The following is a 15,666-nucleotide window of genomic DNA, read 5'->3' on the forward strand; positions in this document are numbered from 1 at the left end:
TGTTCCATTGTATTTACATCATTCTGCTCAGGCTCTTACTTTCATTATTTGCACTAACTTGAAATGCAGAAGTCTGTGTAACTGAAACCTGAATAAGCTGTAAGTGAGGAAGTTTTACTTGCCATGGAAGATATTTTATATTATGAAGCTTTGTTAATATATGCATATATATTATTGCACATCAGAAAAAATTGCTCAGAAATGCACCTTGCTTTCAGGAACATTTGTATGACTATTCTGGATTTTCATCAGTTACATTTGTACTGGCACTTATGGAAAGAATTGCGAATAATGTAAATATAAAGACTGGAAAACTGCAATGCAGTTTTGGTGGAATAAAGAACATAAAAAATAAACTATTTTTCAGGAGGAGTTATTTAAATTTATGAAGAGGTTACTTATTTAACATATACATTTAATTTTCCTGTTGAACTTGAAATAATTTTCTATTGGGAACTTGAAACTTGTGCGTTTAGCTTTTTAGAGTATTTCATTTTCAAGTCGTAGATTTTTTTTTTCAGGTGCAAAAATGCATCACGCACCCACTGAGAACAACAGAAACCTTCTGTGAGGATGAAGAGAAAGTAATAATATAGCCCAGTAGAAAAGGAAATACTTTAAAGCATATCATAAAACCAAGGGGTATAATGAATGAATTTGGCTGGTAACACATCAAGTTTAACTATTTGGCAAGAACCCAAAGCACAATTACTTCATCTTTCTTATTTAAAATCAAATTGAGATGATAACATTTGCTACCCATTTGTCTCAGGCCTTTTATTGCAAGCTTATATGATTGCTTTACAAAGAACCTAGTATGAAATGAGGCTTTTATGGTCAGGCCTAGAGTAATTGAGAACACACATTGATTACTGTGCCCAAATTGCAATTCTTGTGATTAACTGACTGTTCAAACTAAACCCCTCAAATTAGATGTTGCTCTATCCTTTCCCTCAGTGTCAGCTTCATGAGCCCTTTAACTTCCATGGCCAGTGCTTTTCCCTCTACAGAATAGCAGGCCAAGTCTGCCCTGGGATTCGTTGTCAAATAGCTAACTGCTATTTGTTTTGTTTCTTCTTTCTACATTGTTCAGTGTGTTTCAGCACCAAAATTGTGCAGTTTCTCATGCTACAGCAGTCAATCTGGCCCACAGCTTCTGCAGGTACTATCGTGTTATGTCTGGGCAACAATATATCACAGCAGCTGTTTGTAACCAGCTCCTTAGTCACAGATGTTGAAGGAGTTGCTCCCTCTGTTCTCCTGTCTAGAAGGTTCCTGTCCTGGGCCATTTGTATTTATTCTTAACATGATTGCTTTTCAAACTTTTTGCCATCATGTTCTTTCGGTAAGAGCAGAGTTTTCAAGCCTCATTCTACTCCATGTTTGAGGCAGTATCCGTACTGAAGATAGAGTAGCATATGGGAAATCCTTATGGCTGAACAGTGAGATGGATAACTTTATTTCTCTGTCAATGGCCTACTTATCATTATTTTGGCTATGGAGAAACTTCAGGATGATGTATAGAAAGTCTAAGACCCTAATGAAATTAACTGTCAGATTCTAAACCAGCCTTCTAATGGCAGTTTTTAACATTTTTATGATGGATCTCAATAAGATTATGAATTAAAATATTACAAGATGCCTTCCTATAATACCTGAATTCTATGTCTTAAGAAGTCTCTCCCATTCCTATGCCAGAAAAAAAGGCAAAAAATGAAAGTACTGACATCAGAGACTGAGGCTTGCAAGATGGGAGGAAAAGATCTTATATTTCACCTGCTCTTGAAGAGTTCCTTCATGTTTACACATCCTGAGATTAACTTTTACCTCTCTTACATGAATTGTGCAGATGCCAGGGCATATTAAGCAGTCATAGTGCATTTACAAGTGATAACGAGTCACAAAAGATAAGAACACTCTTTCTTATCACTGAAGTTTGAACATGCCCAGTCATGCACAGACCCAGGGTACATAAGAGACTGACACAGCTTGTAAGTCACCAGCTTACATTTAGTCACCATCTGAATAACAGAAATGTGTTTTTAATTTTATATGGTGCCAAACTGTTCTGAATGGGACTGGATTTCATCAGTTTATAGAGTTGTATGGTATTTTCCCAAACAAAATAAGTGTAACCATGATATTGCTTGAATTCTTGCAGTTAATCCATACACAGGCTCAGGGCTGAAGTGTGACACCAAATTGAGTGCCAGTCTTCTGAGGGAACTAGCTTGTTCCCCACTGTTTGATATCGTCGGGCCAGGATGGATAACGTTCTTCAGGCCTAGTGCAAATTTAATGGACAGTGGCAAAGTAAATGTCACTGCCCTGCTTAAAGAGGCTTTGGATTCAAAGATTTTTTCAGTCATTTTTCATTATGACTTGAAGGTAGCACTAATAATAACTATCTGAGAGAACTTTCTTTTCAGTTTTCAATTTCAATTATCATCCACTTTGAATAATAACAGGAAGCACTGAGTCACACTCTACCTTTTCATCACAATAGTGGTTTTTAGAGAAGCAAGGAACATGGGGTCTTATTAGCATAAGACAAAGCTATGTATTTCACACATGGCTTCTAGCTTATTAGACTAGAACTGAGCTAGAATCTCCCTAGACTCAAGAGATCCTGGGGACCTCACAGTACGGTGAAGACTAATGTGCTTTGAAAGAGAAGTAAGCTTTGTTTTCATATGTGTAAATTATTACTGGAAAGAATAGAGATGAACTCCAGACTGGTTTATGTTTGAAAGGAGGGAATGGTGCTTGGAACTCCCAAAATTAAATTATATGCCTTTAAATTTGTAAACAGAAATGAAATGCAGATACCAATGGAAAAACTTCTCTGAATAAGTCAGGGATGAGGAAAGAAACCTATATTCTTGACAAAACCAATGATCATGGAAATGACAAAAGCTCCTGCAGATGGCTGAAATGTAAAACCTAAATAAAAACATGCTAGAGCTATGGAGGGAGAAATATAGGGAAAAATACATTAAACCAAAAAAAGGTGAGTCCAAGATGGCATTAATTAGTGACAAAATGTATCATGAAGTATGCAGATACAAAATTTAAAGCATATATATATTTTTCCTAAATAAATAAATAAATAAATAAATAAAAAGGAAATAAACAGGACTGTAAAATATTTCTGGATATTCAAGGCAAGCCCAAATGGGAGCTGAAGGAAAACTGCTGTCTCAGATGTAGGCTCAGTAACATGAGTACTCTTTCAGCGAATAAAACACAGTCCTTTCGGTTTGTTTTAACTTTTCCAGCACAAAATAGTGAACTACATTATTATTTAACATTGATAATACATGCAGTGGGGTGAAAGGGAAGAGCAGAGGAAAAGGTATGTGAAGTTTTCTCTGTATGTGATGACTCTCTGGTGGACTAGGGAGTGCATATTTGAAGGCATCTTTCCAGCTGGGGCTCTGCCCAGAATAAAAAACCCTAAACCGGAGCCACAATATGTGAAGTTGCTTCAATAAATCTGGCTCACACGAGTGTTTAAGTTTATTAAGACTTTGCTGTCTGAAAGCTTCTTGGAATTATTGCTACAGCTGGATTATAACATTCTCTCACTGGACGAGTGTTCTTTCCTCCATGGAAATCTCATAACTTACGTCTACTCCATCATGATGATTGCTAGCTTTGAGCCAGAGGAGGCACACGTACGATAATATTTTTGTCATGTGGAATTTTTATTTTTAAATCAATGTATGGTCTAATAATAACTTGCAACATGATATTTGCAAAATATCTCAAGGAAGATGAGACCTCGTCAAAACTTCCACTAGAAGAAGCTGTTTGTGTGCTAAATCTGTCATTCCTAAATAGGATTCCTGACACCTGTTAACTAAAGAAAAGACAACGGTAACACAAAGACTTGGAGGTGACCTTGAGTCTTGACTCACTCTCTTCAAGATTTAACACTCTTCCTCACTGATAAAAGTTAGATTAATTTATATTATTTTCAGGCATCTAATTGTAGGAAAGAAGGTTCTTGGAGAATGGGGAGAAAAGAGGGTCTTTCAGATGAGACTTGCCTAGGCACAACAAAATCAGTAACGTCACAGTTTTTAACCAAGATATTCCAATCCCATTACATGTTTTGGAAAATGCATTCCGGTATAAGCCTGCACTGTGTTTCTGTGGCTGTTGTCTTTGCTAAAAGAGATATGCTCTCCACTTTTTTGCAACCTCACAATGCAAACTCAGGTATGTAAATAAAGAAAAAAGTGTAGTTTCTTTTAATAGGCTGCCAATCCAGAAAAACAGAGGATTAGAAGTGGGAGGAGAGCATGCTTATTCACTTCATTGCCTCATAGTTTATGAAATCCTAACTGACAACAACTATATTAGGGGCATAACATCCAGTAAGGACTGTTTTTCCCCTCCAAAGTCCAGACATATTTATCCATATGAGTTGTATGTGCTAGACTGAGTGAATTCAAGCAGCTGTTCTTGAAGAGGCAGTATGTGCACTTTTCTCATTCTAATTAAGCATATAATTTCCACAATGTCCCTTCTATTTTGTCTTCTATGTTCTATATATTCTGTATTTTGTCCGTGTAGAATGCAAAGGCACATTTAGACAGATTACAAATAGCTAACAGACTCATTTTAAAAGAATTGTCAATGACAACTCATTATTAATTAAGAGAGTTTTTGAAAAGGGGCTACACAAAAATTAATGTTTTTAAACCTATTAGATATTTTTGATTTATGATTTGGAAGTATGAAGTTATTGATGGTAACAACTATGTTAAGTAAACACAAACATGTGGTAATCACATGAATTATTTGATGCCCAGGCTGATTTATAAGACAGGCGTGCTTTAATGTCACTTTAATATTAGGAGAACTAAGGCTACACATCTAGAAATATGGAATACAGACCATATATACAGAATAAAGGATTACATCCTGAAAACTCTGTGAAGGTTCTAGGTTCATATTAGGTATGTTAATAAGCTTTTTACTAGAGGTATAAAACTGGTGCTGCCTTTGTAATATTTTGCATCACAGTGTTTATCTTACCTTTATAACTATATCTGTATCTTAACCATCCCTCTCCAACATATGTCAATTTGTTGCATAAGTAGAGAAAGAGCAGGGAAGGAATACAAATGTCTGGGAGTTGGAAAGTATATGTTAGAATGACAGAATCAAGGGGCTCAGTCTGATTTTTAAAAGCTACCAAGTAATGAATAGATTTCCATGTTTAATTACTTTCCCAAGGGAAAGGCACAAAAGGACTTAATAAATTTCTGTGGAGAGGTACAATAAAGATGAAAAGCTGGAAGATGGTGTTATGCAGATTCAAATTTGGAATGGTCCTAAACCGCTAATCATCTATTCAAAAAAATAATGTATTGAAATACGTTGAATTCTCTAAAAACATTGAAAAGAATTAAAGATGGAGATTTTTTTTTAAATGTACTGAGTCAATTCAAAAATTATTAGGTTTAGTAAGTAGCTAAACATATTAAGATGTCTTGGCTTACAACACATAAAATAATCTAGCAATCCTTTCTGACCTTAAACACTATGCATTTCACTCTGCTTTTTTCTTTTCAAATAGGGGTCCAGGAGGAGACTGGCAATAGCTTTATTCTATAATTATGTAGTCCTTCCTGTGCAACATGATCGCCCTGCCCTTTTCTTCAAGAAAATGTAGTTTTATTGATACTGTACTTTTACCATCCAAATAACCTTGATGTGTCTGACATTTCATATCCAAAGACACTTCTATTGAGACCCACTATGTTATTCCACAGTAAAGAACAAAAACTATTTTGATTGACATTCCTCCTCCCCTATTCCTTAGGCTATTAAAATTAAAGATGTTTCCTGACAACTTTGTTCTGGGCACAGAACAGACACCAACAAGCCAAATATCCCTCTTATATATCTGAGTTAATACATAATGACACATCACAAAATTTTGGCTTTCCCTTTTAGGGGCTGTGTATGTGACGGGACATCAGATAGAGGAAAAACTGTTCTACGTGACTTAAATTTTTCTGAAGTTGACAGAACACAGTGAAAGTTTCTTTCTTATTTAAAACAGTTCCATGCTTTTCCAACATTATTCTAATACTATACTTGTGTGTCTTTTGTGGCTGATTATGAGCAGCTATGTGAGCTCTGTACAATTGCTATGGAGAGAGAAATGGAAAAGGCTCTCTGTGGTGATCCAAACTACAAAATACCCAGGAATTCTTGCTGTACTATGACATCTGGTTGCCTGAGGATGAAAATTAGGCTATGATTTAAAACGTCAATCCAATAACTTTGTAACAAATGAAGTCTCCTGATATTTAAAAGAGTTTTATGGATTTGTTCTGTCTTGTTTTCTTTTCTCTGTCTGCCTTCCCCTAATATGACATACCTAAAAAGAAATATAACAGTTTTTGGCCTAACTGGTCACTATCAAAGAGTATCACTGGCAACAGTAAGTATTGCCGATGAATAGCAAGGTGATATTTTATGCACTGAATTTATAAATGTCACCATCACATGGGCAAATGTTTCTGATGTCTAGCACAAAAATACAGAAATAAGGGAGTCACGCTAGCACTATTTACTTTGGCTGTCATGGAATAGGCTATGCATCTTCCATGCTGAACTTACTCTACATAAAAGTCTGCTAATGTCTAGAACAGTTCCCACAGTCTTGGCTTGTGATGAAAGTAACCTTCTCTCTGTGTCCTGCATGACCTGCTTCCCTGCCAAATCTGAGTCCCTGAAAGCCAAAGATCTGTGCCATATATCCTTTGTATATCTGAATCACGACAAGGATCAGCTGATATAAAACATGAGGAGACATGAAGGACATGTTCGCAAGAGCCTTGTGACTGCAGGGGGCAGATTTGCACTAATTCATGTCAGTGGTGTGTGTCTTCAAAGAATGTAAAGCTATGGTTCTGTGAAGAACAAGGATATCACATTAGCATTATGTTTATGCCATCTGGGACTCAGCAGCACTTGTCCACAGTGTTCACAGTGCCAGACCTATTCTGCAACAGCAACACATGTATCTTGACCCTTTGATCTTATGCAGAATTAGATCATCACTTAGGTAAATGTTCTCTTCTGTGCCATTGACGTGATTTCAAAACCAATCACTGCAGTTACACAGATTACTCCAGTGCTCTGGATCATCAGCGTTGATTGTGTTGCCTTATATTCTGACATGTCAGAAAACTGCAAGAACAGGTAGAAAACAATAGAAAACAATAGAATAGTGTGGATTTAAACATATCATTAAACAACCTTTTGTGTAATATATGGCTAGTTCCATACAAGTCTTCTGGTAAGCTGTGCAGAATTAGTGCTTTCTGTTGTACTTCTGTCTTGTTATGTGCTATTCTCAACCAGCACTATCTGAGCACACTGCACAGTGATACTCTCATATAAGGATCACCACTAGCCTATTCTCACTGACAGTTCATGTGATGCAAATTTACTTCCTCAGAATAGATCACTGAAGTGCTAGTGAGCTGCTAGAAAGTGAGCTGCTATAGTACCTCGACTGAAGTCCTGTGTTTGCTTAGCCTATTGCAGGAAGGATTTCCTTGTTCAGGTGTGACCAGGCAATGCTAAATATTCTAGCTGTTATTTCCAAACAAAATTCTGTCGTTAGGCACCATTTGCCCTTCAAAGTAATACGGATTTATCTGGCCAGCTTGGAGCACATTCCTCTTATGTCTTTAGCAGAGATGGAAAAATTAGAGTCTAATTTGAAAATTATAAGGAAGTTTAGGAAATTAATTTGTACAATAGACAGATTTTAACAGCCTGATACTTCGTCTCCAGATAACCCTAATTAAACATAGGAGAGTCGAGTCCTATGTCTGTATAGGAGAGGTACTGTTCAGTATCAAAACCTACCTGAATATGGTCCAAAAATTTCTTCAATTTGCCAGTGTACCTAGAAATTATTGCCAGTGAAGCCCATGCTGTGGGTCCTCAAAAGGAAGTCAGTTGTTTTGTAACTGATTTTCTGGAAAATCCTTTGTGTTCTTGTGAAAAAGAAGTAATAACATTTGTTTCTTGTATTTATATTACTCTGTATACTTTATTTTATCTGTTCGATAGTTCTCTGGCTATAGATAATCTTTGAAATCACAACTTATTTTTGCTGTGCTTTTCCTTATTCTTATTTTCTTATTCTCATATATGTTACTTGTTGAATAATTTGTCATTATTTGTAAGGCAGTAAAATTACTTTTTTCCAAAGTCCCTAAATAGTTTAGGTTAAACTTTCAGTCGTGTCACCCAAATTGTTGCTCTTCTTGAGAAACTTGTAAATTCTGATAGCACTTAGTTACTTTTGTGACTTACTGCTTTGCCCAAAATCAGTTAGCAAGGCTGCTAAAATAATTTGAGCAATGCTTCTTTTGTTTCTATTTCTATCCTCAAAAACAATGCTTCAAATACTATACACTGAGGTGTTCATTCTCTAAGTAGCAGCATTGCTGGATAATGTTGCGTTTACTCATTGGGTTTAGTAATGTGCTTAGGACTGAATGTAACCCATCTAAAACATGAGATACATAGTTAAGAGAAAAAAAGAGGAAGAAGTAGAGACATTCCATGAGTGCACCTAAACCCCAAATCTACAATCAAACTGGAAAAGCTTTCTCTTTCCATTGATAAGTAAGAAGTTTACAATGAAAACAGTATTCTCTCAGTGATTAAGCTGGGTAGATTAATCCTGGTGTTGATGTGTGAAAAAGAGATGCAAAATTACTGGTATCATGAAGAATACGAAAAAGGAGGAGGAGGGAGGATAAAGGATTTTGTGGGTTGATGTGAAATTGTTCCTTTTGAAGTAAAGGAAGTAGGGGATAACATCAAAAGTTGTAAGATATGGAACAATGGAGCAAATTGTTTCCATTTGTAAGGAGAATGTTACATTCATGGTGCCATTTGATACAGTGGATGTGTATGTAAGATTGTAAGGTATGTTCCACCATTTCAGTATTCACGGTTGTTGCTGGGGAATTTTTGGTTCGTTGGTTGTTTTTTTGTTTGTTTGTTTGTTTGTTTGTTTTTTGTTGTTGTTGTTGGTTCGGTTTGGTTGGTTGTTTGAGGGTTTTTGGTTTGTTTTTCTTCTTTTTTTGAGGGGGGGAACAGCAGCTTTAAAGCAGGTGAGGAAGTGTGGTGGATAGATGATGGCAAAGCAGTGGATGTGGTCTATCTTGATTTCAGTAAAGCATTTGACACAGTCTCCTACAGCATCCTTGCAGCTAAACTGAGGAAGTGTGGTCTGAACAATTGGGTAGTGAGGTTGAATGTGAACTGGCTGAAGGAAAGAAGCCAGAGTCACAGTGAATGGGGCAGAGTCCAGTTGGAGGCCTGTATCTAGTGAAGTGCCTCAGGGGTCAGTACTGGGACCAGTAATATTCAATATATTCATCAATGACTTGGATGAGGGAATAGAGTGTACTATCAGCACGTTTGCTGATGACACCAAGCTGGAAGGAGTGGCTGACACGCCAGAAGGCTGTGCTGCCATCCAGCGAGACTTGGACAGGCTGGAGAGTTGGGCGGGGAAAAATGTAATGAAATGTAACAAGGGCAAGTGTAGAGTCCTGCATCTGGGCAAGAACAACCCCAGGTTCCAGTATATGTTGGGGAACTACCTGTTGGAGAGCAGCGTAGGGGAAAGGGACCTGGGGGTCGTGGTGGACAGCAGGATGACCGTGAGTCAGCACTGTGCCCTTGTGGCCAGGAAGGCCAATGGCATCCTGGGGTGTATTGGAAGGGGGGTGGTTAGTAGGTCGAGAGAGGTTCTCCTTCCCCTCTATTCTGCCCTTGTGAGATCACACCTGGAATATTGTGTCCATTTCTGGGCCCCTCAGTTCAAGGACAAGGAACTTCTGGAGAGATTCCAGCACAGAGCCACAAAGATGATGAAGGGAGTGGAGCATTTCCCATACGAGGAAAGGATGAGGGAGCTGGGGCTCTTTAGTTTGGAGGAGACTGAGGGGTGACCTCATTAATGTTTATAAATATGTAAAGGGTGGGTATCACGCGGATGGAGCCAGGCTCTTCTCGGTTACAACCAATGATAGCACAAGGGACAATGGGTACAAACTGGAACACGAGGAGGTTCTACTTAAATATGAGAAGAAACTTCTTTGCAGTGAGGGTGATAAAACACTGGAACAGGCTGCCCAGGGTGGTTGTGGAGTCTCCTTCTCTGGAGATATTCAAAACCCACCTGGACACACTCCTGTGTAACCTCATCTAGGTGTTCCTGCTCCAGCAGGGGGATTGGACTAGATGATCTTCTGGGGTCCCTTCCAGTCCTTTACATTGTGTGATTCTGTGATTCTGTGTGACTGTGTTAAAAGAGTGCATTGCTGGTGGGATGGGAGATGGAGCAAGTGGAAACTGGGACAAGAATGAAACTAGGGCATAGTGCAAGGAGGGGAGAAGAGGAGTAGAGGATCATGACCTCGGAACTTGCTGAACCTACCTGGGAGGCCAGCCTGTAAGACAAAATATTATTTATTAATGGTAAAGAGGCACGCTTAATGTATACTTTTGGGTGAACAATTCAGGAAAGAAATCACTAGCTGTGGCCAGGGAAAACTGTTAACTACTAAGTGAAAAATCCATTGCTGACACAGAATGTTATTGGCAAAATACAACATTTTGCTAGATTACAGTTGGCACTAACAGAATCAATGTGTTCTACGTCAATTGATAAAACTGAAATAAATGACAGTGGATGTCTGCTAGGGCTGAGTGGGTAAGTAAAGCTCAATGAATTACACAGAATTTGTTCTTTCTAGCAGCCAGGAAATGTTGCATGGTATGTCTTGATGCCATTTTAGCCTGGAATATCCAAGCCTAGCTGGTCTGGGTAAGTCTGCCCAAGCCAGAAAGTTTATTTTTCCTTAGGGATGGAGTAGGTTAGAAATAAATACAGTTTGTGGGGTTTTTATTCATATTTTTACCATCAGAAGACTCAAATTTTATTCTTGTGGCTGTCTGAAATTTAATATTTCTTTCTGCCATAGTATTCATTAGTCTCCATCTTTTTTTAATAACTTAATTTAAATATTTATATATATATAATGAGATGTTTGGTTTTGGTTTCCTCAACCATACAACTGAATTTGCTGTCTCTTGAAGGTAAGGCCTTCCAGTTTTCTTGAGTCTGAAATAAGAACACTGCAGACCACCTCAGTTACATTTGGTTTTATGGAAATCATGGCAAACTGCTGTAGCTAGTTTATGTCAAACTTTCTGGAATCTCTTTCAACTAGCAGAACATCACTACAACTTTTTTCTAATTGCTGTATTGGGGCTGCAGGGCGGTGGCTAGGTTGCTAGAAGCAAAGACATTTGAACAGAATGTGAGAAACTACTGGCCATGACAAACAAGGTGAGAAACCAGGAAAAGCTGCCCATGGTGCCATGACGGGGGGCTGGTTTTCACAAGTGGTGGTGGTAGGGTGATGTCAGAGCTAACTGAACCTACAGATAAAGCAAGGGCAGTGCTGGGCACCTGTTGGTGACAACAGCTGTCAAGGTCACCAGCAACCTGTCCCACCCCATCAGCCCATTCTGTCTCAGCTAAATGAGGGGCTGCAGAAACATTCCTGCATGGCACCAAGGGATGTTCACCCTTGCCAGGCCAGCACATTGTCTGCATGGGAGATGCATGGGTAGTAGCTGAAAAAATAATACCATCTCACTGCAGCAACAGCCCCCTCAGATCACCTAGGCCTGCAGGTTTTCTTTGTGTCTTCAGCATTCCTCATATCATACTCCTTTCTCCTTTACTTGTTTTCTGCATACTTCTCCATTGGCAATCTTGTAGATAAACGTAAAAATATATATGTATGTATATATATCTCTGTGGTCTAGATATGATGTCTACATTTACAAATCCAATCTAGTGTTGGCAATAGCCCAGATCAGAGAGGCTAGACTAGACCTACAGAAGTTCCTGCCAGCTAATATTTCTGTGATTTTTATGTTTTCATATGTACCTCACTATATCAGATTTGTCTTGCAGGTATCACAGATTTCTTACTCAAGGTGCTTATTCATTACAAATCAATTTTAGTGGAGAAAACAAAAATGAATCTATTTGCAGAACATTGAAACCTTTATTTTTTACTGTGATGTCAGAGTACTTCTCAGTTTTTAATTTATTCATCCTCATAATTAAATTTTGGAGGTAGAAAATCTTTGTTAACTGTATTATACCTCTAAGAAATAGAAATGCAGACATAATGTGGACTATATCTGATGCTTTGTTCCTCGAGGTCACTTTTTAGCTGCTGCCAGCCCTGAAAATGAGTACATTTCTGAGATACACAAAATCTCACCTAACATTATTTCCACCAAGATCCTATAGCATTTGTTCTGTTAACTAAACCACATAGCATTTATAATGAACCTGCTAAGCCTGGAAAAAGCCAAAATCCTAATATAATACCTGTGGCTTACAATGATACTACTGCTCCATTAATTCTGTATGTCTGTAGTTCAAACATGTTGCTAATCTGGAAAAAAGACTTGAAGCAACTTCTTCCATCTCCCTGGAGCATGATTTTGTTTCTAGGCTCTGCTATACTTTATATATGATACTATCATTAATGGGAGGACTAACCTCTGATATCTATCAAATATAAGTGTCTGGACAATTACTTATTCTCATAGTTGCCTTTCTGTATTGTGATGATCTATTTTAGCTTCTTGTGTAGCAAAATAACATTAAATAGAGAGAAAGATACCCATGCTGAAGGATCCCTGTGAGCAATAGGTATATATTCAAATCTAGTAAGAAAAAGTGAAAAAAGTGAAGCTGTAATACATATATTTGGGGGGGATGGGGGGGCAGAGGGGGACGGGGATGGGAAAAGTAAAGCACTTTTATCTCTTTTGATCTGCCTTGATAAAATTGCATCCTTTTCTTACCACCTTGTGCTTTGTAATGGAAAAGAATAGGCTGGTAGAAAAATCTCATTCCAGGAAAGGGCTTGTGGTTTTGAGTTGCAGTTGCAGGATTGTGCCTAAGTCACCCTTGTCAGTGTGCATGTGTGTGTGTGCAGTTTCTGTTTGGTTTTTTTTTTTTTTTGCTTTTGCTTGTTTTTTAATAAAATCCAGTTTTCAGCCCTTAGCCTTACCACTGGTTTGTAGGAAGTCTATGAGGAGTTGTTTTACTTCCTAACCTTTGATACCTACCTTAGGTTCTCTTAGTGGTACAGCGAGAAAGACAAGTTCCACTGAATGTTGTTTTAGAGTACAGTTTCTCTCCATTTGCTGTAAAGACTGACTTATTACATTCTCTGCCTAAAGTTATGAAATAAAATGCTTGTGAGTCTCAATGACTTCACTACAGAAGCATCAGGACATTTGCTACAGAGCAGCGATGACTCATACTACTTGAATTATTTTTCTCAGCTAACATTTTGAAAATTTATATATTGGGGAGAGTTTAGAAACTCCTATTGTAAAAATATATTTTAAAAAAAAGTAGATTAAATAATTCAGGGATAAACCCAACACATTTATTAAAGCAAATATGTCTTTCTATTATGAATTTCAGTGGGTCAATGAGGAGGAAAATCATGATGCTTCACAGTGAATGAAGACTGAATGCTGCTCAGATAGAGGTATGAAACACTTGAACTCCAGCTCCTAGGACAGAGACTGTCTGAAGTTCTGATTTCCTGCAGAACAGGATGCCACAGTGTGGCTGGGTGGCCATGGAGCCATGGAATTGCTCATTTAACATGACTGAGCCATCCCCCATGTCACATGGCACAAGGGAGGAAAAGGAGGAAGAAGAGACAACATAGCTATTATTGGTAAACACTGCCCTTGACAACATGTCCACTTCAGGCTTTTTGACGTGTTTGGTTTTGGACATGTACTACTTTTTGTTTCATGAGGAAAGCCTCCTCCCCAACCCCCCCCTTTTTTTTCCTGCCCTTTCTCTCTCTCTTTTTTTTTTTTTTTTTTTTTTTTTTTTCCCCCCATTGGCTGTGATTTTTTATCTCTACACTGAACTAGAAATCCCTATTCATATCTAAAAATGTTAGTTTACCACTTCAGGTACTTGAGCTTTATTTGAGCTTCTGGTATCTGGGCTTTGTTTCTGTCACTAGGCAGAAGAAATTGCATAACTTTAACATCTCCATTTACCTTATATTTTAGAACTGACATAGAATTTGTTTTCAGTGCTGTTGACAATATGGTAAATCTCAAGAGAAATCTTTAGAGGTCAACAATTCAAACTGTATTATATAGAAGGAAAACACATTGTGCTATTGTCATAAACATTTTATGTAATGGAAAGAGATTTGCAGAGCTGGTAATGACAGCTTTGTTTGCAAAGCACTCTTGTCTTCCATGAACTTTTAAAAGAGGGTTAATTTTTGGTGGAAGGACCATTTTCTCTGACAGTGTAAACCTGAATGTCAAATGTCAAGTTTGGCATAATCTCTGGTGAGGGAAAAAGTATTATGTTTGGTCAGCAGTTTCACAGACCTTGTGTAGGACTGTGTTAAAACAAACTCTTCCTGAAAGCCGTGTGAAAGTCTATTCTAGACAGGTCAGGGAGTCCCTGATCAGCCAGGCCCTAATTAGTTGTTAAAACCAGGAAAAGCTGAAACTGAAAAGCAGTTTAGGTTTTCAAAATAGAAGTTAAAATTTCAATACTGAAAGGACGTTTAAAATTGAGGGGGTTTGCTTGTTTGTTTTTAACTTTGAGGATAATTGATTTTGAATCCAGGTCCACAGCTTTCAGAAGGAAATTTAAGCATAAAAAATAATAAATCAATACAAAATTTAAAATTTTCAACAGAGGAAAACAATATAGACTTTCACACAAAATAAAGTGTGTATATCACAAAACTAATCTGAACCACAAGTCATTGGTTATCTTCTAATTCAGGCATGGAAACCAGGATTTGAATTAATATTGTTATAAATATTTTGATAAGGATATAAATCTGAAATTTGCCTAAGTACTTTACTTGTTTCTCAGAGGATTAATTATACCACAATAAACATTTGAGCATGGAATAAGTTATTAAGGTGAAAATAAGATAATAGTAATATATTAAAATCTAATAAAAAAAAGCTTTTGAATTTTCTTTCATGTAAAAGGTACTCCTTTTAAAACATTCAAAAGGCCTAAAATATATTTCAAAATAAATGCAGTAAATCTGAGCAAATCATCACACATACAAGGCATTCTATGGATATTTACCCATCAGTGTTTTTCTTAATTTGTGTTACTTAATATTGTGTCACCATTTCATATAACGGGATTTTCTAAATGGGCATTTTGTATGTGGTTGCTGTGGGTTTTTGCTTATGAAAATTTCTAAAACAATTTGAAAATACTAACTATGAAGAACAATGGAAGAATACATGTCAGCAGCTTTGGTAGTGCTCTTTGCAGAATAAGCTGGTTTTGCTTAGGAACTGGAGAAGAGAGCTGAAAGTGCAGCCTTTCTAGGTGAAAGGAGTATTGTTTGAAGAGTGGGGAGAAAATTACACTGAGTTTACTCTTCCTTTTCTGTTTCTATGTAGCTATATTTTTGCATGTGCATGGGCACCTGGGCTGAAAACAAGACACACTTGCTTCACTGTGAATAAGAAGGATACAACATGTCT

The sequence above is a fragment of the Nesoenas mayeri genome (assembly GCF_963082525.1).
Source record: "Nesoenas mayeri genome assembly, chromosome: 2".
NCBI lineage: Eukaryota > Metazoa > Chordata > Aves > Columbiformes > Columbidae > Nesoenas > Nesoenas mayeri.